This window comes from Marmota monax, unplaced genomic scaffold (genome assembly GCF_021218885.2).
Source record: "Marmota monax isolate L192 unplaced genomic scaffold, Marmota_monax_Labrador192_F-V1.1 WCK01_AAM20220418_F8-fsc00035, whole genome shotgun sequence".
NCBI lineage: Eukaryota > Metazoa > Chordata > Mammalia > Rodentia > Sciuridae > Marmota > Marmota monax.
In genome coordinates, this window is record NW_026691961.1 from 7703970 (window position 1) to 7729832 (window position 25863).

Sequence of the window (25863 nt, forward strand, 5' to 3'; positions counted from 1 at the left end):
CCTTAGCCGCCTGTTTGGAGCGTGGTGGCTGCTGTGCATGCTTGGCACTGGTCCTTCTAGATTTCGTCTTTTCTAGTCTGGGAGACAGCGCTTACTGAAGGAATAAAAAATGTTCCTTTCTGTACCTTCTGTGAGCAGTTGCAGGAAGGGAGGAGCGGGAGCCCAAGGCCACGTGCCAAGTGTAGCAGAACTCCACCAGGGCCTTGTCCACCTTTGCGATAGGGGTGCGATGCTCAGCTGGACTGCGGATGCCAGGGTCCCACACACACCGCCTGTGGCTGTTGGGGACACTGATCTCAAGACTGAGCTCTTCCTGTCTTCCTCACCACTTGCTGGAGTTCAGGTGGAGGTGACATCAGGCTGTGTGTGTTCTTAAGACTCGGAGACATCAACCAGGAGACCATGTTCACTTTTAAAGGTTTGCTCCAGTGGTAGGAAATCCCCAAAGTGCTGATCATGTTGTTCGTTTCTTACACATGCAAACATTTGTTAAGTGGGTGTTCAAATACATATGGGTGTTGGAGCCAGGAGTCTTCAAGAGGTAAAATTGACACACTGATGCTGAGGGTGTCAACCATAACTCTTTTTTTGGGGCGGGGTGGTACTGGGGATTGAACTCAGGGATACTCAACACTAAGCCACATCCCGACCCTATTTTTTATTTTATTTAGAGACAGGGTCTCACTGATTTGCTTAGCTGCTCCATTGCTGAGGCTGGCTTTGAACTCACCATCCTCCTGCCTCAGCCTCCTTATTCGCTGGGATTACAGTGGTGCCCCATCACCGAGCCCCGGCAACATTAAGAACTCAATCCCAGCGACTGGGGAGGCTGAGGGAGACCATCGTGAATTCAAACCCAGCCTCAGCAATTTAGTAAGGCCCTAAGCAATTCAGTAAGACCCTGTCTTCAATAAAATATTAAAAAGGGCTGGGGTTGTGGCTCAGTGGTTAAGCATCCCTGGGTTCAATCCCTGGTACCAAAAACATAAACAACAACAAAAAAAAGAACTAAAAAGAAACTCTTAAGGGGCCCATGTATCCCCCCCTTTACCCCAGTACCCACAGTACCATTGAGGCCTACAACCTCCTGCACATCAGTATGGAGGTTGGCCAGGTGCTCACCTGCTTAACTCTGGGCTGCACTATATTGTTTGGGTGGGTCTAGTTGGCAGAAATGTGTCACTGATGACTTTCTGTGGAGGTAGCTGAATTGTGGTTGCTGGCCCAGGTTCTTTTAAGAACCTTCTTGCCACTGGTGATGTGTCTCTCCCCAAACTTCCTCTTGCTTCCTTAACACAGAAATGTCAGGCCAGCTGCACATCTGCTTTTCTTTACCTGACTGCCCATTTGTGTTTTCACTGAATAGGTGCCATGGTTCTCCAAGGTGGGAACTGGGCAAGCAGGATTCATCCCCACTTTGCAGCTCACATGCTTGGAAGCCCAGAAGGCTATGTAGCTCTCCCAGAGACCCACAGATAGTGCTAGAGCAGGGAAAGAACTAGGTCTATTGGCTCTTCACCCATAGCTGGCTTCTTAGGTGTGGTGGCTCAGAGTATGTTCTGCCAAGTTTCATCATACTGACTTCTGTGAAATTCTCTTTAGAAGCATTTTTTTTTTTTTTTTTGTCATGATCTTCCCAGCTGATCTCGGTGGAACAAATTTTGGATTTCTGTTTGGGACTGACCTTGTAATCACAAAGTAGAAATGGGTCAGAATTCTTTGCTTGATGGTTCCTGGTGGAACCTGAAGAGGGGGTGAGTGCGTGTCTCAGCACTTGATGGGTTGGGAGTGTGGAGGGGATCTTGTGGTGTGGTCTTCTGTCTGTTCTCTCACTGCTTATAAGAAGCAGTACAGGCTGATTTAGGTGCCCAGAACTGGATAATTTTTCAGGGTGGTCGTGAGAAGCTCTCCATTGCTTTGAGCTATCTTAGTTACTATTTTGGATCAGATAATGTACAGTGTAATGAGAGGTTGTTTTTTTTTTTTTTTTATTTGTGCATGGTTTAGTAGCCTTCATTACCACCCAGGTTTGCTTTTTTTTTTTCCCAGTCCCAAGTCAGAAGACATTATAGAGGAGCAAAGACCAGAAATATTTGATAGTGGGATAGTTTAGAGAAAAGTGGGAGTGGTACCCCTCATGATAGATATCTTTTTTTTTTTTTATGTATAGACCTTTATTTTATTAATTTATTTATATGTGGTGCTGAGGATCGAACCCAGTGCCTCACACATGCTAGGCAAGCGCTCTACCACTGAACCACAACCTCAGCCCATGATAGATATCTTGAGTTCTATTTATTTATTTATTTGGTGCTTGGAATTGAACCCAGAGTTACTTTACCATTGAGCTGTGACCTTCTTTTTTTTTCCCCTAAGTTTTGGGACAGAGTCTCACTAAGTTGCTGAGAGTTTTACTAAATTGCTGAGGCTGGCCTCAAACTTGCAATCCTCCTGCCTCAGCCTCTTGAATTGCTAGGACTACAGGCATGTACCACCAAACCTAGTTTACTTAAAAACTCTCTTTTTTTGGTACCAGGGATTGAATTCAGGGTCACTCAACCACTGAGCCACACCCCCAGCCCTATTTTGTATTTTATTTAGAGACAGGGTCTTACTGAGTTGCTTGGCGCCTTGCTTTTGCTGAGGCTAGCTTTGAACCCATGGTCCTACTGCCTCAGCCTCCAGTAGCCACTGGGACTACAGGCATGCACTACTACGCCCAGTTTAAAAACTTTTAAAAATGGAAACACATGCTAAATTAGACAGAATAGTTTAGTGAGCTCCCAAGCCTTTGCTTAGTCTCCACAGTTTCAGCAATCTGGCTTTATCTATAAACTCTTCCTTCTCCCTTTTTTTCGGTACTGGGGATTGAACCCAGGGGCACTTTACCACCAAGCTACGTCCCCAGCCCTTTTAATTTTTATTTTGAGACAGGGAGGGGCTTGCTAAGTTTTTAAGGCTTTCCTTGAACTTGGCATCATCTTGCTTCAACCTCCCAAGTCACTGGGAGGAAAGGCATGTGCTGCTTTGCCCAGTTCCTCCCCTGTTTTGTTTTGTTTTTTAATTTTTGGTACAGGGGATTGAACCCAGGGGAGCTTAACCACTGAGCACACTTCCAGCCCTTTTTTGTATTTTATTTAGAGACAGGGTCTTGCTGAGTTGCTCAAGGCCTCGCTAATTTACTAGGGCTGGCTTTGAACTCACAATCCTGCCTCAGCCTCCTGAGTCACTGGGTGGGCACCAGTGCGCCCAGGACCTCCCTGTATTTTTGAAGCATATTCCTGACATCATGTAGTTGCATCCATAAATACTTCAGTATATATATCTAAAAGATAAGGGTTCTTTTTTAAAGGTTCATCACTTTTCTAAATCCCTAGGGACAGTTCAGATAAGCCAGATAATAACAGTAAAGACCATAAATTTCTGTACTTAGGATTTCAAAATACTGACTGTGTGAGACTCCTAGGCCAATCACATTATTGTCTTTGATGGTAGCAACTCAGTTATCTTGGGTTTTGTCTAATTTTCAGAGGCAGCATGTCCAGTGTCTTTTGTGTAGCCTGTTTATGAAGGCAGGATTTAAATTATTTAAGTGGGTTATCTGAATCTTTAATCGGAGTGGCTCCCATTTATAATACAGACAGCTGCCTTGTCCCTCTTTCTGAGCAGCATCAGGGCGTTTGGGTCTCCTTATTTCAGCTGGTGGATCAAGTGTGGTGTAACATGACCCAGTGTTAGGTTTGTGTGGAGATAAAAGGGGGAAAGAGCCACAGTGGAGGGTTATGGTTGCATGTTGAAGCCAGGATTTATAGTCAGATGTGCCTGGGAAGTGGGTGTGAAGTTCAAGGCCTTGACTTCTCTGAAGGTTCCTCATTGACAGGAGCCCTCACACTGAGGGGGCTGATGCCTTGATAATGACCACCAACCTGTCATGCAGTGGAGGTCCTAATGTGAAATCTGCGTGTGGGGAGGGGTTGGTTCCTTTCTGTTCTGCCTTCTGAAAGGAATTAGTTATAACCCTAAAGACTTTCTTCACATTTGATTTTTATTCTCACTTAACCTATTGCATTTTAGTAGTCAGTGATTCTTCTCAGAAAACTGCCACTGAGTGCTGAGCACCCTTCAGTAATCTTGGTGGGTATTGCCTATCCTCCTCAGTGCTTGCAGGAGTGGGCTGGTGAAGGAGTGTCCACCTGCTGGTCTCCTGTTTCCCATTCTTGCACCCTTGCCAGTGGGCAATTGGCAATTCCTGGGGATACTGGATTGTGCCTTTCCTTGCTTCAGTGTTCTTTCTAGTCTCTACCCTGACTTTGGACTTGAGTGTGAGTATGTGAATGAGAGTATGTGTGTGTGGACTAGGCTGTGAGTGGAAGTGAAGTGTATGAACTTGTGTGAGCCAGCAGGTGTGTATAACTCTGGGTCTGGGTGTCGACAGAATTGCCAAGGGGCAGTTGAAGTTCCTGATTGGGCTTGGGTTATCACGGCATTGTGTCTCAAAAAATGCCTTTCTGTGGCCAGGCCCAGTGACACATTCCTGAAATCTGAGACTTGGGAGGCTGAGGCAAAAGGATGGTAAGTTCAAGGCCAGCCTGGGCAACTCAGTGAGACCTTGTCTCAAAATAAAAAATAAAAAGGGGCTGGGGTTGTGGCTCAGTAGTAGAGTGCTTGCCTAGCATATGTAAGGCACTGGGTTTGATTCTCAGCCCCACATATAAATAAATAAAATAAAAGTCCATTGATAACTAAAAAATTAAAAATAAATAAATATATAAAAAGGTGTGGGGTTGGGCTCAAGCCTCATTACTGAAGGCACATGCATGCACGCACACACAGACACAAACTAGTACTGGAGTGTGGCTCTGTGGTAGAGCTCTTGCCCAGCATGCACAAGACCCTGGGTTTGATCTCCAAAAGCTAAACGATACCAGTAAATTAAGAAAAAACAAGGATTGCTTATAATCCTATCACCCAGAGATAGCTACTTACACATTAATATGTAAATTAAGATGCATATAACATGTTTCATGTTACAAAAATGATGTAATTCCCATGGTTGTTGCTTTGAATCTGCTGCTGCTTCTTTTTTTTTTTTTTTTTTTTGGTACCGGATATTAAACCTAGGGCCTTGCACATGCTAGGCAAGTGCTCTACCACTGAGCTACATTCATAGCCTTTTTTGTTTTATTAGGTACTGGGGATTGAACTCAGGGGCACTTGATCACTGAGCCACATCCCCAGCCCTACTTTTTATATTTTATTTAGAGACAGGGTCTCACTGAGTTGCTTAACACCTTGCCATTGCTGAGGCTGACTTTGAACTCTCTATCCTTCTGTCTCAGCTTCCCAAGCCACTGGGATTATAAGCATGTGCCACTGTGCCTGGCTTTATTTTATTTTTTTACATAGGGGCTCATTAAATTGCTGAGGCTGACCTTGAACTTGGATCCTCCTGCCTCAGCTTCTGAATAGCTGGGGTTATAGGTGTTGTGCCACCAAGCCAAGTTTGAATCAGCTTTTGTGTTTGATTTCTATTATCAATTCAGAATATGTACTTGGCTGGGAGTGGTGGCACCCACCTATAGTCCCAGAGGCTCTGGAGGCTGAGGCAGGAGGATTGTGAGTTCAAAGCCAGCCTCAGCAGCAGCGGTGCTAAGCAACTCAGTGAGACCCTGTCTCTAAATGAAATACAAAAAGGGCTGGGGATGTGGCTCAGTGCTTAAGTGCCCCTGGATTCAATCTCCAGTACCCCCCCCCCCAAAAACAAACAAACAAACAAACAAACAAACAGAGTGCATACTTGAATATCAATTCAGACATATACTTTAATGGAAGCCTAAGCTTTACTTGTCCCTAGGAAGATTCAGAATTATCTTTTAAGGACTATTGCAGTTTACAATCCAGTTTACAGAAAGAGATTGTGGACAGTGCTTTAAAGGGCACCAAGCTCGTGACTTGCTTCCCTTCCACATGCTCATTTTGTTTAAAGTCCAGAAACAATCTGAACATTAGGTATGGTAGAAATACTTGACAAGAGGTTTAGATACCCCTTAAAATTATTGTGTAATCCTTGAAGGTAATAATTACAGAGACTCTAGCCTCATTGACTGGCACTCACCAGTGAATACAGCAGTGTGCTGAACTGATGGAATGTATGCAATGTGAAAATCATGCATGTGACGAGTCTTGAAGGAATGCTTGTGTCTTAAGCTCTGAAGATAAAACATTTGCATGTTTTTGCTTTGACTTAATTAAGGTTTCTGTTGATACACAGAACACATCTAGAGAAACTCAGATTTTCCAGTAAATTAAAGAATTATATAGAACATCAAATTAGCATGTACAGATGCTTATTGAAGACAGTATTAATTTTTATTGATATTTGGGAAAATGCCTGTTACAAGATGCCTGCAGCAGGGCACGGTGGCATACACCTGTAATCCCAGTGGCTCAGAAGGCTCAGGCAGGAGGATTGCAAGTTCTAGGGAAGCCTGGGTAACTTAAGGAGACCCTGTCTCAAAATAATAAAAAGGGCTGGGGACATGGCTCTTTGGCAGAGTGCCCTGGGTTCAAACTCCCATCAAAAAAAAGCAACCAAGCAAGTACCTGCCATTCTTGAATGCTGGCTTCCAGCTAGGCATGTGGCTTCCACTATACTTTACATGATGCTTATGTGTAAAGGTAAGAAACTTCAAAGACATTCTTAATGGAAAGAGTTATAGTAACTGCACTGTGATTTCCAAAAATCCTTAAGATAGTAAATTAGGATAAATGGGTTTTGGGTCATGGTGAGGGAGGAAAATAAATTCGTTTAGTAGATAGTTTTATTTTCCTGTCTAGGTATTTCACACTTTTAGGCAAAGGGGTATTACTCTTGTTGCAATCTTAGGACGTTCTTGATTTCGTGTTTCAGCTTGAGCTCATGTTGAACAGGGGTCCTGGCTGTGAATGGGCAGCCATCCTGTCTTCTCAGTGTCTCCTGTGCTCCCTGAGTACTGGTGAATGTAGTAGCCTCAAGTATGGGCTGCCTTTTTCTCCAGGGAGGCATAGTGGGGCCTGGCAGCATGAATGGGTGCTGTAAGCCTGTCCAGGGTGAGACAGGTCCAGGGCCAGAGAGCACCTGAGCATCGCTAGCTTTAAATGGAGTGAGCATGTGAACCACACCTTGGTCTAGCTTTTTTTGCCCACCACTTCTGCATGTAAATGATGTGAAACCCAGTTTTGACCCATGTCTTCAGGATGATTCAGGGATGTATAGCTCCTGGCAACTTAGTTAAGAAATCTGTGTTGTTGTTGTTGTGCTGGGGATTGAACCCAGGGGTTTGTGTGTGCTTAGGCAAGTGTTCTACCACTGAGCTACATCCCCAGCTCTTTCTTTACAATTTTATTTATTTATTTTTATATTTATTTAGTTGTAGATGAACACACAATATCTTTGTTTTTATGTGGTGTTGAGGATTGAACCCAGTGCCTCACACATGCGAGGCAAGCACTTTACCACTGAGCACAGCCTCCGCCCCTAAAATTTTATTTTGATACTAGTTTCAGACTGGTCTTAAACTTGTGATCCTCTTGCCTCAGCTTCTCTAGTTGCTGGAATTACAGGCATGCATCACTGTTCCTGGCTTTGATTTTGATGACTTTTTAACAAACTTTTACACAAGTTGTCTAAAGGTGCCTAGAGCTATTCATGCCCACTGCCCCTTTGCAGCAGGATTTCTCAATGTCTGTGAGCATTTACCTTTTGGCCTAGCAATATCATGCCTAGTAACCTACTCTGAAGATGTACCTCCATAGCATTATCTGTGCTGTAAAACATTGAAGCCATCTAGATGTTCATCCAGGTCTCATGGTCGAGAACTTGCAGCTGTAGAGAACAGGAAGGGCCTTCGTGTAAACTGGGAGGAGGCAAGGATACAGTAAGTGACAAGGGAGTACACATTAGGGCATCTTTGTGGGAGCAAAGAGTGGGGATCATGATTCCCAGAGACAGCATAGATGGCAGTCATTGGGCGGATGTTTAACAGGAGCCTTTCAGTGGAAGTGGAAGGGAACCGTGCACTTAAAAATGGTTCACACCACTAGTTAAAGACAAGACAAGAGAGTGGAGGCCAAGCCTCCATGGTTAGGCCTGAGTGCTGGGGCAGAGGAGGCTGGGATGTGCAAGAAGCCATAGCTTGTGACCCCAATGCCCCAGACTAGGCCTCTCTTTTCCTTGATACCCACTTCTGATCCTGACCTGCCCGAGGCAGTGGTCACCCCAGGAGGGCCATGTAGATGTCCATCCAAGTGAGGCCAGACTAAAGAAAAAAATTAGGAGGAAAGAATGTGAAATAAGAAAGAAGAGGAAATAGTTCATTTGCTTCTTTTTGAAAAATGAAATAGGAAGAGTACCAGGCCTTGGCACTGAAATCCCAGCGACTCAGGAGACTGAGGCACTCAGATCACAAGTTCAAAGTCAGCCTCAGTAATTTAGTGAGGCCCTAAGCAACTTTGTGAGGCCTTGTCACAAAATAAAAAAGTGATGGAGTATCCCTGAGTTCAATCCCTGGGGGTGGGGGAGGAAAGAAACCTAGACAGGATAGACTAGAAACTTAATTCAAAAAGGTAACATCTGAGAAACTTAATTCAAAAAGGTAACATCTGAGTACTAGGGGCACAGTGTATGGGGTCTGGATATGAATGAAATTCTCTTTGAGAATACTTTTTTTACATAATTTTGGGTTTTGATCCATGCAAATACTCTACCTATTCAAAACTAATTCAAAATACAATGATAGGGAAAAAAATCTAAAAGTGAATTAAAATAGAAACAAATGAACCTAAATGTTTATTGAATTAGTAACATATGACCCATAGTTTAAAGTAACTCAGGCAACTTGGATATAGTACTTTAGGATTAGTAGAATACGTTCAAAAGAACACAAAGAAACTTGCTACACAGTAGTTTGTTGTTGATAGCCATGTCAGGTAGTGAACCTAAAATTCTTTCCCATATGTTTTAGGGTAGAGAAGGTAATAAACATATTGATTCTGGGAACTAGGGTTCCCTGGAGAAAGAAGATAAAAATGTGGTATGGAAAAAATGAGGAAGAACCTTGTGGTCTTGAGATTTAAATTGGAGGTATCAGTATCAGTTATGATAAAAATATTGAAGGTCCAGGAGCAGTGACACCTACCTGTTCTCCAGGTGATGTATACCAAAAATTATTTCTCGTAAGGGGTCCAGGGAGCCTTAGAGAAATAAATAAATAAATGACTTATTCTAGGCTCTGAGCAGGCAAGTGTGAATTTTCTTTTCTTTTCTTTTTTTTTTTTTAATATTTATTTTTTAGTTTTAGGTGGACACAATATCTTTATTTTTATTTTTATGTGGTGCTGAGAATTGAACGCAGTGCCTCATGCACATTTGAGCCACATCCCCAGCCCCAAGTGTGAATTTTCTTGTACCAGAAAACAAGAAAGTGATCAGAAATTGATGGGGGACATATCAACAAAAGAGCCACTTAGAGGAGTTCCCATGGCCAAACTGAGACATTTTGAGCATCAAAAAACAATAATGATATTGGGTGTGATACCATTTACCTGTAATCTCAGTTACTCAGGAGACAGAGGCAATAGGATTGGAAGTTTTGAGCCCAGACTGGGCAATTTAGTAAGACTCTAAGCAGCTTAGCTAAACCCCCCTTCCACCTCCCCCCTTCCCCTCCCCCTTCCCCCTCCCCCTCCCCCTCCCCCTCCTCCCCCTCTCCCCCCTCCCCCCCTCCCCCCCAGCTGAGAGACCCCATCTTAAAGTAAAAAATAAAAAGCTGGGATGCAGTTCCCAGTTCTGCAATAAATAAGTGAAATCAATAAAAATAATAACCCATTACAGGTTAACATAAATGGCATTTGTATGAAACATGACTGCTTCTAAAATAAAATTGGTGGGGAGAGCAACCTTGTTTCACATTTATGCAGTCTGAGGAGAGCTGCACCTTGCCTGATTCTGCAGGCCATCTGCTGTGTCATAGAGCTCCTGAAAGTTGCTGCACATTTGTGAGAGTAAGCAGAAGAGGAAGCAGAGTGTTCTAGAATGTCACAAGATTCATTTTGGTCTTGCAGGACCCCCTCTCCCCCACACCAGACACCAGGGTCCGCAGGAGTCATTGCACCCCATGTTGGGCTTGCCAGAGTGATTCGTAGGCTTGGCTACAGCAGTGGCTAGAGGCCATCAGGGCCCTGTGATGCTGCTGCTCCTGTCTTCATCTGCTGGTGGAGAGCTCCTTCTGTGTGCTCAGGCATGGTTGGCCTTCAGCCCAAGTCCTGTACTGTGCTGTTCTTTTCCCTCACTCTGCTGAATTCATCCAGGCATCAGTGCATCAAGGCACTCACTTCTGCTAGTGCCTCAAGGCCTCCAGGCTGCAGAGAGACTCTCTCTAGCCACAAAGAGGCCTGCAACCTTGGTGCTCACACCTCCCTTGGTTTTCTCCAGCCTCAATTTGCCATGCTCTTTTTGCACTTGGGGTGATTTAAGTCCCTCCAGTGAGGTAGTATGCAGCACCCCATTCAGCAGGCTGCACCTGCTCCACCCTCCTCCACTCCCAGACACTCTTGGCCCTCTAGCTCTGAATGTTCTTTGCATTTGTCCTCCGTTTTAGATTTCTGTCAGCTTGTTCTGTGGAAGGCACACCCACTTACTCCCTTCTGTCCATTCTTTCATTGGAGTTAATTGTAATTTTGGTTATATAGCATTCTGTTTATCCAGTTTTGATTGCTGATATTGCTCATGGTCAACTCATGGAATGTGCTGTGATCACTTCTCTTCTAGCACAACCTTTTGCTTTTCTTGAAGTTAGTAATCACCTGTTTTCTTGGCTGGTTTTCTTTTCCAGCCTTAGCTTGGGGTTGAGTCAACTTGTGGTCCTGGACTCCTCCATTATTGTGCTGTCCTCTCTTCCAGGTAGAGATTCCCATCTACCCCTCTGGCCCTGACAGCCTGCCTTGGGAGCACCTTTGGTTGTGCTGACTCTGCTCTGTAGGGTAGAACAGTCACTGCCTGGGGAGGCTGGGAGGACCTTGTGTAGATGCTAGGTGATGCCTGCTGCCTGCCCTGTTTGCTGATCCTGGCTGGGCCTGTGGTTTTGTGCTGGTCACTGACCATGTGCAATGTCCACTTGTCCCTTCCTGTTTATTTTCCAGAATGTTGGTGTCTCTTTGGTGTTATTTTCCAGGGGGTTTTCAGAAGGGCATGAAGGTATCTGTCTGAGCACACCCCATTCAACTGTGCCTAGGCCTTCCCTATGTCCCACATGTCCACCTGTCACACTGAGCTTGGCACTTGTATCTTTTCCTCATGATTTCTCCAAGGCCCACTGATCTAAGTAGAGTAAGTGCTGTAAGTGGCACAAGCAGGGAACGTGCAGGCAGTGGCACTCTTCTGCGCTGCCTTAGCCTCTCACCTGAAGGTGGTCTTCATGAAACCTTTCAGCACGTGATTTCTAAGTCATTTTTTTTGTTTGTTTTTGTGTGAACATTTCCATAGTGACAAAGTCCACATGGGTGAATTAGGTTTTGTAGCTCTAGGATATCCCAGTTTTGTTAGGCAGTTGTGTTTTTGTTAGGAACATTGCCCTGTACCTCTGACTGTGGTTGCTCTTCCTAGCTATGGCAGGACCCAGTTTTCATGCTGTGACATCCAGGCTGTCTTGGACCTTGGAACTGCAGCTGCTTGAATGAGAAGTCAGGCTTTTTGAGCATTTCAGAGCATTCTTTTTGGCACTGGGGATTGAGGCTGGGGGTGCTGTATAGCTCCAGCCCTTTTTAATTTTGTGTGTGTGTGTGTGTGTGTGTGTATGTATGTATATATGTGTGTATATATATATATATATATAGAGAGAGAGAGAGAGAGAGAGAGTGTGTGAGTTTATTTTTTAGTGGTAGTTGGACACAATACCTTTATTGTATTTATTTATTTTTATGTGGTGCTGAAGATTGAACCCAGGATCTTGCATATGTGAGGCGAGCGCTCTACTGCTGAGCCACAACCCCAACCCCTTACTTATTTATTTTTATGTGGTATTGAGGATTGAACCCCGTGCCTCACAGGTGCTAGGCAAGTAATCTATTACTAAGCTACAACTCCAGCCCTTATTTTCTGTTTTGAGTCAAGGTCTCTCTGTTTGAATTTATTGAATCAATTGATTGAATCCAGGGCTTGGTGCATTCTAGGAAGCACTCTGCCACTGAGCAACATCCACAGCCCTGCTCAGCAAGTGTTTTTGGTGAGCACCTTTTGAGTACCTTTCCTGTTGTTGGGCCGTGTTAAAGGTGGGAGGAGTAGAGTGAGTAGGACTGTCCACTGCAAACTACTGCAGACAGTGAGGGCAAAAGTGGAGGTTGTTCAAGGCTGCTTGACTATGGACAACCTACTTTCTCTGGAAAGATCCCAGAAAAGAGCTATTCTTTTCTTCTTTGAAGTGACTTCTTAACTGACATCCTGAAGCTAACGAACGTTAGTGAGGCAGAGGAAGGGACCTTCCAGGGGGAGGCCTAGCCTGTGGAGAGGCTGCACAGAGAAGAGGGGGGGTCACTTTGGAAGAAAGGACAGAGAGCCTGCAGGAGGTGTGGCAGACCAAGACTGCAGGTCTCTTTCCAGAGTGTCTAGAATGCACTAGAATTTAAGTAGAAGAGGGGAGTTAGTAATAAGTAGGGTTTCAAAAGGTGGCTCAGTTTGGAGAGTACAGGAGTGGATGGGGGAGATGATCAGGAAGGCAGAGGGACAGAATGACAGGGTAGGATGAGCTCAGACTGGTCTAGGGGAGACCACTGAGGGTGGGACTCTGCGCAGGGGGAACAGGGCAGCGACTGCGGGAAGGAGGACATATCCTGGGACATCCAGGGCCATTTGTGCTCAGGAGAGAGCACTAGGCTGGAGGGTATGGTCGAGAGTGCAGTGGTAGGAACAGAGCAGTGGGGCATGTGCATCCCTTCACATGGGGACACCTGTGGTAGGTGCACGTGCATAGTGCTCTGGGATCCAGCAGCATGCTGCTTCCAGAGGCTGCAGAGGCCTCCTCCCTGCCATGTGCCTGTGTTTTTTTCCCTTGGTCAAGTCACATTTAATATTATTATTTGGTTACTAGGGATTGCACTCAGGGGCACTTGACCACCGAGCCACACCCCTAGCCCATTTTATTTTTTTTAATTTTGAGATAGGGTCTTGCTAAGTTTCTTAGGGCCTCACTAAGTTGCTGAGGCTGGCTTTGAACTTGTGATCCTCTTGCCTCAGCCTCCTGAGCCATGGGATTATAGGCAGGCACCATCACACCTGGGTTACATTTAATATTAAGAGAAAAAAGTCCACCTGCTAGGAATCTCTTGTGTCTGTTTTTGTATGTGAGCAGCACATTCAGTAAATGTGCTTCATTTCTTAAATACAGGCAAGCTGCAAAACATTATTTGTCACATTTACCTGATGCATTATTGGTCAACAATCTGCTCTATGATTTGGTGATTTTTTTTTTAACAATATCTTTATTTTTATTGGTTTTCATGTGGTGCTGAGGATCGAACCCAGTACCTCACACATGCGAGGCAAACGCTCTACCACTGAGCCATAACCCCAGCCCTTTTTTTTTTAATTGTAGATGGACACAATATCTTTATTTATTATATATTTTTTATGTGGTGCTGAGGATCGAACTCAATGTCTCACTGGTGCAAGGCAAGCGCTCTACCACTGAGCCATAGTCCAAGCCCCAGACCTGGTGATCTTGTGGACAGTTTCAGAAATTGGGATCATTGAGCATGTTTCTGCATGGAGTCTCAGCTTCTCTTTTTTACTGAAGGTGCACTGTAAGTGGCTTATGAAGCTTGGATGGCACATGGGGATGAAAGTGCTTTCTTCAGAAGTCAGGAGCACAGGGAGAGGCCAGTCTACAGTCTACTGCTCAGGAGCAATGCTGAGCCCAGGAGGCTACTTCTGCTCCATCCTGCTTTTTGGGTATGGATCTGCCATGGATGTTTTGGGCCTGGCTAGCTGGCACCTAAAAGTCTGAGGGATGTTCTCTTGACTGAAAGAGGTCCGTAGCATGTGGCTAGGAACCTATTGACCCTTGGAAGGTCAGAGGTGTGTCTTCCTCTCAGAGATAGCCAGGAGACACGAATTCTCCTGGTTGCTGGGAAGTAGGCTCATTCTTGACCAGGGTGTGTGGAAATCCTGGGTGAGGACTGGGAGGACTAGGAGGTTCATTGCCCTTGATGGTGGGGAACAAGTCAGTAGTGGTGGCCACCCCTGGCTGCACTGGTGGCTCTTGCTCCTCATCCCCTTTCTGCAGATCCTGGAGGGCCAGCTGGCTCCATTTGTCTTCAGATGCATTCCTCATAATCAGTACCTGCTTGTCCTGGTAACTCTCATTTGTCTTTTCATAAAACCAGTCTGAGGCCCTGGTTGAGTGCTCCCCAGACACCATTAGTGAGACATTGCTGGGGGTGGACTCACCTCCCCAACCTACCCTTCAACCCATTGTTGCTGATTATTTAAAGGCTGCACATAGGCAAATGATGAAAATAAATTATTTGTAATACTCTGTAGTGATAATCCCTGTGCTTGGTACTTTGTAACTTGTCCTACAGACTGATCTGCATTCATGATCCCTCATGTGCTCTGGGGCTAGCTTGCAGCTGGTGCTAGCCTTCCTGGGCTAGAGCCCCAAGCCCTGTGCTGCTCCTGAGCACATATGCATTCCTACAGTGGGCATCTTCCTGTCTTCTTCCCTTGATGTGAGGACACAGCCCTTGGGTGGGCCATAAGCTCTCTGCTTGGTGCTTTCTGTAAAAGTTATGTGGGGTGTCGTGAGTGTGGGGATGGCAGCTGGAGCTGCAGCTCTGATGGAGGCCTATGGTTCTTTAGTTCAGTGGAGCCCTCCGTGGCCTGAGCCTTTACTCATCTTTCTGAGCTGGAGGTTCTTCGCGCCCAGGGCATTAAGACAACTGCAAGGTCTGTCAAATAGTGCTGGGCTTTTCTCCTCTTAAGTCTCAAATGGGTGGTGCTGGTGAGGTCTGAGGATTTGCTGCTGGTCTGCACCCAGTCCAGAGCAGTACTGCTTACCCTGGATGAATGACTCGAGGTGCTTTTAGACTTGAGGGGCCCAGCTGTGGCCTCACCATTTCATCATACCTGGCTGGGGGCAGTTGGGTAGAGAGCAGAGTCTCCAGGGTAACTTCCCTTTAGTGAGGTGGCCATCTTGACTCTGGAGGAAAACCCTTGCAGTTCCCAAAGCAGTGGGGTTGCTTGGACTTGGCAGTGTTGGGGGCCGCCCTGTGTGATGTGGGGCTGGCCCTGTAGAGCAGAGGCTCCGTAGGGGCAGGCAGCTCTGAGAAGACCAGGGAGATGCTTGCTGAGAAGAGGCTGAGGTTTGATCCTGACCTGTGGGACCTAAAGCCCACAGCTCTGCGGTTGGGGCTGCTTGCTGGGGACAGCCCCGGCAGCCTGGCCTGCAGGTAGGAGAGGTGCCACTGGCTTTTGTTGCTGAACTGGGTGAGCAGGTGGGTCCTGTGCCCAGCTCCAATTGTACACCAGGGACAACATCCCTATGGCATTATCCTGTTAGGTGAGGCTCCCTGGCTGGGTGCTGCCTGCTGCCCAGCTCAGGCCCAGCCCAGGTGAAGCATCCTCAGCAGGAAATTTGGAGCATGGTGGGTGGGTGCATGGGCTGTGATTTGGAGAAGCTTTTTTTTTTCTTCTCAGTCTGGAGCCTTTTCTCTCTGATAAAGGGTGTCTTTGTTTCAAAAGGAGCAGAAGGTTGGCTGGGGAACAGGGCGGACTCCGCCCTGTTTTTCTGCTGTTGCTCTTTCTGCTTACCCCTCAGGACTGAGCTGCCTGAAACCCTTCGTGGGTTTCGCCACTGGGAGGCAGCAGTCTTGAGAGAGTAGGTAGAGAAGAATCGCTTTTCTGTGAAGGGGTGGTAGCATTTGCTGGGCAGTCCTGAAGCAGAGAAGTGATCTCAGAAGGAATTTTGCATCCTCGCTTGGTCTCGGGTAGCATGTGAGTGGCCCCTGTGGGCAGGAGGTCGGGATCTACCTGCTCCCTGCCAGGTGGTCATTGAGCAAAAAGGGCAGCAGGCCATCATCCTTTTTTGGGGGGGTACAGTTCCTGGGAGTCGAAAGTCACTCTGCAAGCTCTCTCCCTACTCCACTCACACTCTCAACCCTTCTTTCTTTCTCATGTGTTTACAAAGTTGTTTTCATTGTGGTGTTACATGGGTTGCTTTACAAAAATCCAGGAAAAACAAATCCAAAGTTCTCTTGCTGTTGTAGATGAAAAGCCCTTTCATGAGAAGGTTTGTCCCTATCAGCACAGCTGCCCCTGTCCCTGATGACATAGCTCTCCTTGGCTGGTGAGGAGAAAGAGAGCATGAAGTAGTTGGACATGTCCACCTTGTGCCTAACTTTTTTTTTTTTTTAACATATATATATTTTTTAGTTGTAGTTGGACACAATACCTTTATTTTATTTATTTTTTAAAAATATTTATTTATTTTTAGTTATTGGCGGACACAACATCTTTGTATGTGGTGCTGAGGATCGAACCCAGGCCGCACGCGTGCCAGGCAAGCGCGCTACTGCTTGAGCCACATCCCCAGCCCTATTTTATTTGTTTTTATGTGGTGCTTAGGATTGAACCCAGGGCCTTGCATGTGCTAGGTGAGTGCTGCACCACTGAGCTACAACTTCATCCCCTGTGCCTAACTTTTTTTTTTTTTTTTGATTTTTTTTTTTTAGTTGTTGATAGATCTTTATTTTATTTATTTATATGTGGTGCTGCGAATCAAACCCGTTTAGCCCCAGCCCCTGTGCCTAACTTTTAAGCCTCCTTCTGGGAGCCCTCCTTGGGAACTTTCTACATTTCTGCAGAAGCATCAGTTAGGTTCAGTCAGTAGTAGGTGCTGGCTCTCCTAGGCTAAGAGTCCTGCAGGGGAATCTGAGCATTTGCACTGTGTGAATCAAAAACCACTTCTCTTGGGTTAGCTGCTGCCTTTCATATAATAACAAGAAACTTAAAAAGGAAAATAAGAGGGTCTGGGGCTCAGTGGAAGTGCATTTGCCTGGCATGTGTGAGGCACTGGGTTCAATTCTCAGTACCGCATATAAATAAATGAAATAAAGGTCTATCAACAACTAAAAAAAAAAAACAAAGAATGATGGAAAAAATAAAAATTCTGTCTAGCATTGTTAATCTCTTCAGCCTTCTAGCTTTTAAATTATTTATTTAAGACAAAACCAGAGTCATAATTAATTTACAGCTTTATCCTAGTTTAAATCAATTGTGAGTACCTCTCCACATCAGTATCTTTATTTCTTTTCCTTTTTTAGGGGGAGTTACTGGGAACACTTAGCCACTGAGCCATATCCCCAGCCCTATTTTGTGTTTTATGTAGAGATAGGATCTCATTGAGTTGCTTAGTACCTCGCTTTTTCTGATGCTGGCTTTGAACTTGCAATCCTCAGCCTCTCAAGCCGCTGGGATTATGGGTGTGCGCCACTGTGCCTGGCTGCCAGTATCTTTTTTTCTGTCTCACAATTTTAATGGCCAGAGAGTTTCTCCTTTACATGAACAGACATGCTAGAATGTATTTGGTCATGATTTTGTCTTGGCACTTGGATTCCTCTATTTACTGTTACGTTCTTTCTTATAGCTGAGTCTTCTTGCACGATTTGTACTGTATTCTCAAAAATGGAATTGCTAGGGCAATGGGTATGTAGATTTTGTCAGGGGTGGGATTGGGGATTGAGCCCAGGAGATAGGGTCTCACTAAATTGCTTAGGGCCTCACTAAGTTGCTGAGGCCGGCCTTCAACTTTGGATCCTCCTGACTTATCTTCCCAAGTCACTAGGATTATAGGTGTGTGCCACCACGCCCAACTCAGTTTTTGAGAAATCTTTTAATTTTTATTTTTTGCATTGCTAGGAATGGAACCCAGAGCCGCACACATGCCAGGCAAATCCTCTCCCTCTGAGCCTCACACCCAGCCCCAGTGCCCACTTTTCAGTAAAAAGGGACAGACAGGGGCCTCAGATATCTGAGGAAAGCCTGAATCAAGGAAGACAGGAAAGAAAAAGAGGCAGCCGAAGCCACTGAAGGGAACAGAGTCAGTGCAGAGAGCAGAAAAAAGCGTGGAAAGTAAAAGCAGATTCATACCGTCAGGAAGGTTAGAGATGACAGTACATTCAGAGAACTGGAATTAAAAGGAAAGTAAAGTATCTAGCCAGGTGTGGCGGCCATGCCTGTTGCCCCTGCTGCTCAGGAAGCTGAGGACGGATGGCTTCAAATCCAAGGCCAGCTTGGGCACCTTAGCAAAAACTGTCTTAAAGTTAAAAAGTGCTGGGGAGGAGCTGGGGTTTTGGCTCTATGGTAGAGTGCTCACCTAGCACATGCAAGGCCCTGGGGTTCAATCCTCACAACCACATAAAATTAAGTAAAATAAAGGTATTGTGTCCAACTACAACTTAAAAAAAAAAAAAAGTGCTGGGGATGCAACTCAATGGTAGAGTCCCCCGGTACAATCCCTAGTACCAAAAAAGGAAGAGAGCAAATATGAATCCTGATGCATGACCTTCAGCTTACTTGCTCTAGTGGGTGTATGAAGCCTTAACCTCCATGAGGGTTAAGGCTTCCTCTGGACTCTGTCCAGAGCCCCTGAACCCCAGTGTGGCCTGCGCTGAAGCCAGCAGCCTTCAGCAGGCTGTCCTCACTCAGGCTTGAGGGATGAGCTTCTGCTATTTTCCTCTCTAGCTCTCTAGACAGCTAGGTATAGAAAGCCACCTCTTAGGGGAAGCTAGGGTCCTCTGTCTTTGGTATCCAGCTTTCAGAAGTTCCCAGGTCAGAGTGGTAGTATTTATTCACTTTGTTTTCTTCCTGATATGAGAATGTAGGCCAGCCTTCCCTAGTGAGCACGTGGCAGGGTATCCATCCATTCTTAGGGAGATCCTCTGCCATGAGAACTTGGAAGCATGTATGCCCTTGACCTTGACTTAAATCTCCTTGACTTGGGGTTTTTTTTAATTTAATTTTAAAAATTTTCTTTTAATTTGTTGATAAACCTTTATTTTATTCCAAGGTGCTGAGAATTGAACCCAGTTCCTCACACATGCTAGGCAAGTGCGCTACGGCTGAGTCAGAACCACAGCCCTAATTTTATTTTTTTATTTTTTAGTATTTATTTTTTAGTTATAGTTGGACACAATATCTTTATTTTATTTATTTTTTATTTTTGTGTGGTGCTGAGGATTGAACCCAGTGCCTCACACATATCAGGTAAGTGTGCTACTGCTCAGCCCCAGCCCCAGCCCCAACAACTTGAGTTTTATAATAAGCATCACTAAAATGTTTTATTAAACATCTTTGCAGCTGGGTGCAGTGGTGCACACCTGTAATCCCAGCTGTTTGGGAGACGAGGCAAGAGGATTGCAAGTTCAAAGCCAACCTCAGAAAAAGCAAGGCACTAAGCAACTCAGTGAGACCCTGTCTCTAAATAAAATACAAAATAGGGTTGGGGTGTGGGGGTATGATTCAGTGGTTGAGTGCTCCTGAATTCAATTCTTGGTACTGGGAGGAAAAAATCTTTGCAGGCTGGGTGTGGTGTTGCACACCTGTAATCTCAGTGACTCAGGGTTCTGAGGCAGGAGGATTGTGAGTTCAAAGCCAGCTATAGTGATTTAGTGAGGCCCTAAGCAGTTCAGTGAGACCCTGTCTCTAAATAAAATACAAAAAAGAGAGGTAGGGATCTGGCTCAGTAGTTAAATCCTGAGTACCCCACCCCCCGCAAAAAAAAAAAAAAAAGATGCCTTTCTTCTTTGCCTCCAGTGTGGGTGGAATCCAGGGGTGCTCTACCACTCAGCTACTCCTTAGCCCTTTTTGTTTTTATTTTGAGACTAGGTCTTACTAAGTTGTTGAGGCTGGCTTGGAACTTGCCATCCTCCTGTCTCAGCCTCCCAGGTAACTGGGATTATAACACAGCAAACATCTTTGCATTTTTAAGAATACTGCAGTTATCTCTGTTAGAATGAACCAGCCAGCAAAGCTTCCCCACTCAAGCTGAACTTGTCAGCACTACAGATATTCACATCACTAATCAACCTTTAGAGCTCAGCCTATAGGAAAAATTGCCTATTCTTGCTGCTTGTGGCATTTGAAACTAACTACTGTTTTCATGACTGTCACAGTAAAGTCAGAATTTCATGACTTCAGACTGTACAAGTACTAATGGCAGAAAGACTACCTTGTTAGTGGGCTCCGCGCTGTGTGGGAGGGATTTGGCATTGCTGCACACACAGGGTGTTTAAATTGATGCAGACAAGAAGGACCTCTCCTCTTGCCCAGAGGGGCCCCTTAGAGTTGGGAGGTTTTGGGGAAGAGGAGCAGTTTTGGCTATCTAGAGAGGGTTTCTTCCTCAGGCTGAGTCTGCTCTTCTGAAAGCTGACTATTGATTCATTCCACAGTGGGCATGGGGAACCCAGCGTCATGGACAGGAGATTGGGACTGGATGGTAATCTGAAGGAAGTGGATTTACAAAGCCAAGTTTTCCTCCAAGGTCTAAATCAGTTAAAATGCAGTTCCATTCCAAGATTTTTGTTTGCAGGAAGCTTGTATGAATGTCCCATTTTTATGACCTAACAGAGAAATGCATATGCTATGCAAGCACTTTACACACACATGCCCTTTCTCTTCTGAGCTTTCCCCTCCTAGTTTGGTCTACTGAGCTACATAGTTCTGTGTTTTAAAAAGTCGTTGTTTTAAAAAGTGGATGTTTTGCATGTGTGAAAGTGGAGACAGTAAAACACAGACATAATATGTTATTCTTCCAATATAAATATTTAAGTCTATTTCTGATAGCTAAGCATTTACTTTTTTAAAAATGACATACAGGTACTGGGGATATAGCTCAGTTTTCCTCGCATGTACAAGGCCCTGGGTTCAATCCCTAGCACCAAACAACAACAACAACCACAAAAACATACCATTATAACATCCAGAAATAAAATAATTCTTTAATGTTGTCATGGTTTTGCCAGTGCTGCCCTTTTGCTGCTCTTATCCAGAGTGCCACCTTGCAGGTGCTCCTGTTCTTTCCACACTGCCGTACTCCTTGCTTGGTCCCACAGGTGATGCTGACTCACACTGAGAATAACAGCTTTGTACATTTAAGATACTTCGAAGTTGCCTCCACAGGTGTTCATGAATAACCAGTTATTATATACCTTTCCTGTCTCCTAAGTGCTTGTGAGTTTTGAAAATGGTATGAATCTTGTCTTTGGTTATTTGTCGGGATGGTTTGGATTTGCTCTCCTGGAGTCTAAGTGAGGACAGCTGGAATAGAGTGCATGAACTCTCCTCAGGTGCAAGGGTAGTTGGGCTGCCTGCCCGGAGAGCTCAGGAACCCTGGGTGTGAGCTTGTCTCTCTGGTGTTCATTGGGGTTCGTTAGCTGATGCAGCTCAGGTGTCTCATCATGCTCTCTGTGGACCAGCAGGGAAAACCCACTCTACATGCCTAGCTGCTCTGCAGCCTTTTTAGAAAGAAGTATACGTGCCAAAAGTAGGTGAACTTCAACCAGGCTTTTGAGAGTTGCCTCTGCCACTCTAAGCAGATCCTGTGTGGTCTGGGAATGGTGGAAGGAGCCCCTTGGCTTCTCAGGTACTTTTTTTGAAGATGTGGTGCATGTGTGATAAGGAGAGTAACCCAGGGTGGGGGTGTCTCCCTGTATAGGGTGCTCTCCACAGCTGTTCAGCCTGCTCTTGGTGTTCTAGGGAACTGTGGCTGGGGGCTGTGGTTCCTTCCGTCCACATCTGTGTACAGCCTGTGCAGTTCCTTAGTACGCTTTTCATTGCCAATCCCGCCCTGGTGGTGATTCTGAGGGCCCTGGGCCCACTTGCTGGGAGGTGTGGGCTTGCTTGGACCACTTGGGTTTGTGCCTCCAGGCTGATTTTTCTGGCTGTGCTGGATTTTGCAGGACTGGGTGGATTGTGTTATTTCTCACAGTCTGATTGGAGTTTTTTGGCTTTGGAAAATTAGAAACCAAATCATCAGATATGTGGAAATTGTTCTATCCTCTACAGCATGAAGAAAGTGTAGTTAAAATAGACCCTTAAAAGCATACGCTTTGATTCATCCTTGATCATTTAATATGGTAACTAAAGGACCTACTGCTAGTTATTGTTTAAAGAGTATTTGGTTTGGGTTTCAGAATGAACACTGCTAGCAGCTTTGTGTTGGTAATTCTAGGGAATCTCAAGAAATGAATGGCCAGTGTGGGTTCTGATTAGATGACTGTCCAGTAATCAGCAGGACTCTGTGGAAACCTTGTGTGCTTTAGGCTTTCCTGAGATAAGAAGTTAGGCTATTGATAAAGAGCTCTGGATATTTTTTTTTTTTCCCCAAGAAATCAGCTGATAAATGGACTTTGGAGCTTAGTGTCATGCTAATGCACAGAGCCCTGTAGTCAAGGGATGATTGCCTCATCTTGCCATTGCTGAAGGAGACGGGGGACTTTGGCCTGAGAGCTCATACTGTTAGGACCAATCAGGTCTGACTTGCTGTTGTACATGATGATGGTGGTGGGAGGGCTGGATGTAGTAACTGGTTCCCTGGGGTCTCCTTTCCTGGAGTCCTTGAGTCTAGATCCCCCGGGGTTATGCCTAGACTCTGTCTGGTGCGCTGTCTGTCTCCTCTGTCTCCATGGCATCTGCTGGGTCCTGAGAAGGACAGTGGTGTGTGCACTAATATCTTCTGTCTTCTTTTCCTGGATATCCCCATGGGGCTGCCTTTCAGGGCCTGTGCTTTGCCCCCTGGGGCAGTCCCTCTAACTGGACTTGTACAGTACTCCTTTAATTCCTTGTGCACCCGTGGCTGTCCTTGGCTATGAGCCCCCACTGCTCCTGATACCTGTCCAGCCTGTGCAAAGCAAGCAGGATCATGTACCTGCCCCTCCTCAGCCCAGTAGTTGTGTTGTGCTAGTTGGTTGCATCTGGGCCTCACCCCCAGGTTTTGGGGGTATTTCCAAATATTTCAGTAAGTGCATCCATCAAACGTGCTTTGAGTTCTCAAGAGTTTCCACATCTATAGAAATTAACATTATTCCTTGGTATCATCAAATGTTCAATTGGTGTTCTAATTCAGTTGTCTTTGGGTGGAGCATTTTAAATGCACTGTTGGGATCTGACTGTTGTGGAGATCCTCGTGTGCTGCTGGGTTGATGAGACTCTTCTGTGAGGTGTTCCTTCATCTTCCCTGACCACTTTGGCCCTGCCAAACTTCTCACAGGCTGGATGTTACTGGCTGTGCCCCTGGCTGCTGAGGCATGTTCTGTCTTTTTCCTCTGGTGGGTGTGTGGCTGGCTGTGATATCTGTGAGTCCTTGTACTTTTGACGATGACTGCTGGTGCTCCCTTACTGTGGAGCAAGGCATGGGTGCCTCTGGCTCCACCATTCTGTCCTTTTGCAGCTGCCCTCACCTGGGACAGGCAGGCTAGACAGGCAGCTCCTTCCTTTGCTTGTTCTCAGTGTGTAAGTTCAATGGTATTTATTCTCCAGGAAGCCCCCGACCCCCAAATTTTTTTTAATATTTATTTTTTTAAGTTTTTTTAGGTGGACACAATATCTTTATTTTACATTTATGTGGTGCTGAGGATTAACCCAGTGCCTCGTGCATGCTAGGTGAGCACTCTACCACTGAGCCACAACTCCAGCCCCCCAACATTTTTTTTAACATTTATTTTTTTTTGTTGTATACAATACCTTTATTTTGTTTATTTATTTGTATGTGGTGTTGAGGATTGAACCCAGGACCTCACGCATGCTAGGTGAGCACTCTACCGCTGAGCCACAACCCCAACCCAACATTTTTTTAGACTGAATAATCAGGGTCTATAACTTGGTGGGTTGGAATGTGCTTGAAGTGGTGTCACAGTTGTCGCCACTTCTCATCACCTGCCTCAGTCTCTTTTGGCTGGTGGAAGCCTCTTGCATGGCTCCTGAGTTCTGTTGGTGGAACCAGCAGCTAGGAGTTTGGTTTCTTTGTGCTTCGGTGTGACAATGGGCACCATGCTTAGCTGGCACAGTTCTAGAGACTCCCAAGGGTTTTGTTTCTTTTGTGGGAAATGAAACACAAGCACCACAGCCTGGGGCCATTTTGAATGGATAGAACGAAAAGTTTTTGTTTATTCTTCTCCCCCCCCCATTTTTAGTTGTAGATGGACACAATACCTTTATTTATTTATTTATATGTGGTGCTGAGGATCAAACCCTGTGCCTAACGTGTGCTGAGCTACAGCCCCAGCCCAAGTTTCTGTTTCTTTAAATAAAGCTGGGCTGAGGATGTGGCTTAAGTGGTAGTGCGCTCGCCTAGCATGCGTGAGGCACTGGGTTCAATTCTCGGCACCACATAAAAATAAAAAAAAAAAAATAAAGATATTGTGTCCACCTAAATAAAGCTGGAGGTGGTGGCCCCCACTTGTACTCCCAGCAGCTTGGGAGTCTGAGGCAGGAGTTCAAAGTCAGCCTCGGTAACTTAGCAACCCAGGGAAACACTGTCTCTAAAAAGGGCTGGGGATATGGGATATGGCTTAGCACCCCTGGGTTCAATCCCCATTACCAAAAAAAAAAAAAAAAATGTGATGCTTAAAATTCAAATTCAGATGATGGGCAGCTGTTATCCAAACATCCTCCAAAGCTCACACCGAGGCTTAGTCAGCAGTATGAGGTGTTGTGTGGCCATCAGCAGATGGGTGAGTCCCAAGGCGGGCCTGGCAGCCCACTCGGCCACAGCAGCATGGGTGTGCTGGCAAGCACTTGGGGTTGTTGTTGCTGCTGGCAGTGGGTGATACTCCACTTTGCTTCCTCTATGTCCTCACTTCACTTTTGTGTGGCTATTTAAAGGGTTAAACAGCTTTTTCTCTTTGAAACTCAAGAAGCTCACCAGCATAAGTCTTGAAGGGGTCTTTGGGCCTGGGGAGTGGGTCTTCTCCAGGTGCTGGTGTGTTCTTTCTGTCTCTGCTTGATCTTCAATACTGGGGAACTCCAGCAGAGCCTCGCATTTGCCTTATGCTCCAGTTTTCACTTCTGCATTTTGCCAGATCCATGTGCTTGCTTCAGTACTTCTCTCTTTCTCTTGAACCTTCTACTGTCTTTTAAGTGTGGAGATCAGGGTGCATGTGAGTTTGTGGAAGCCCTGCCTTGCAGTTCCACATCCCAGAAGGATCCCTGTGTGCTGCTATCAGCACTCCTCCTCCCTGGGTCCAAGGCAGGGCTGATCTGACTTTCATCTCACTGACTTGTCCTTTCCAAGAATTTCCTTTCTTGAAACTGTAACTTGTGGTCTTTCCTGTGGCTTCTCTGCTAGCAAACACTTGGGCTCTGCAGAGTAGCTGGACACAGTGTTGCTGTGGACTCACTGTTCCTTTCTCTGGGGTCATTGTGCTGTACATTGAGCTCATGTTGTACTTTTTAAAGAGACTACCTGCCTAATGTCTCTCAAGGCTGCCAGACCACATCATGTTTCCTGGTGAGGCTCGGGGATTTCTCCTCATCTCCAGAGCTTGCCATTGTCACTTGTTTTGAGAGGGGTTCCTCTGTGTTGCCCCAGCTGGCCTTGAACTCCTGGCCACAAGTGATTCTGATCCTCTGGTCTCAGGTTCCTCAGTAGCTGGGACTTACAGGCACATGACACTAGGCCTGCCTCTGTGTATGGCTTTTCTTTCTTATAGTACTGGGAATTGAACCCAGGGACATGCTATCCGTGAGCTACATCTCCAGCCCTTTTATTTATTTTATAATTTTGAGGAAGGGTCTTGCTAAGTTGCCCAGGCTGGCCTTGAACTTGGCTCCTTCTG

General features: G+C 45.6%; 1 protein-coding gene across 6 annotated transcripts in view; it reads left to right on the forward strand.

The window, feature by feature from the left end:
* Rab11fip3 (RAB11 family interacting protein 3) overlaps window positions 1-25863 on the forward strand; it is a 60967-nt gene that overhangs the window by 318 nt on the left and 34786 nt on the right. The gene's annotated exons all lie outside the window — the stretch shown is intronic.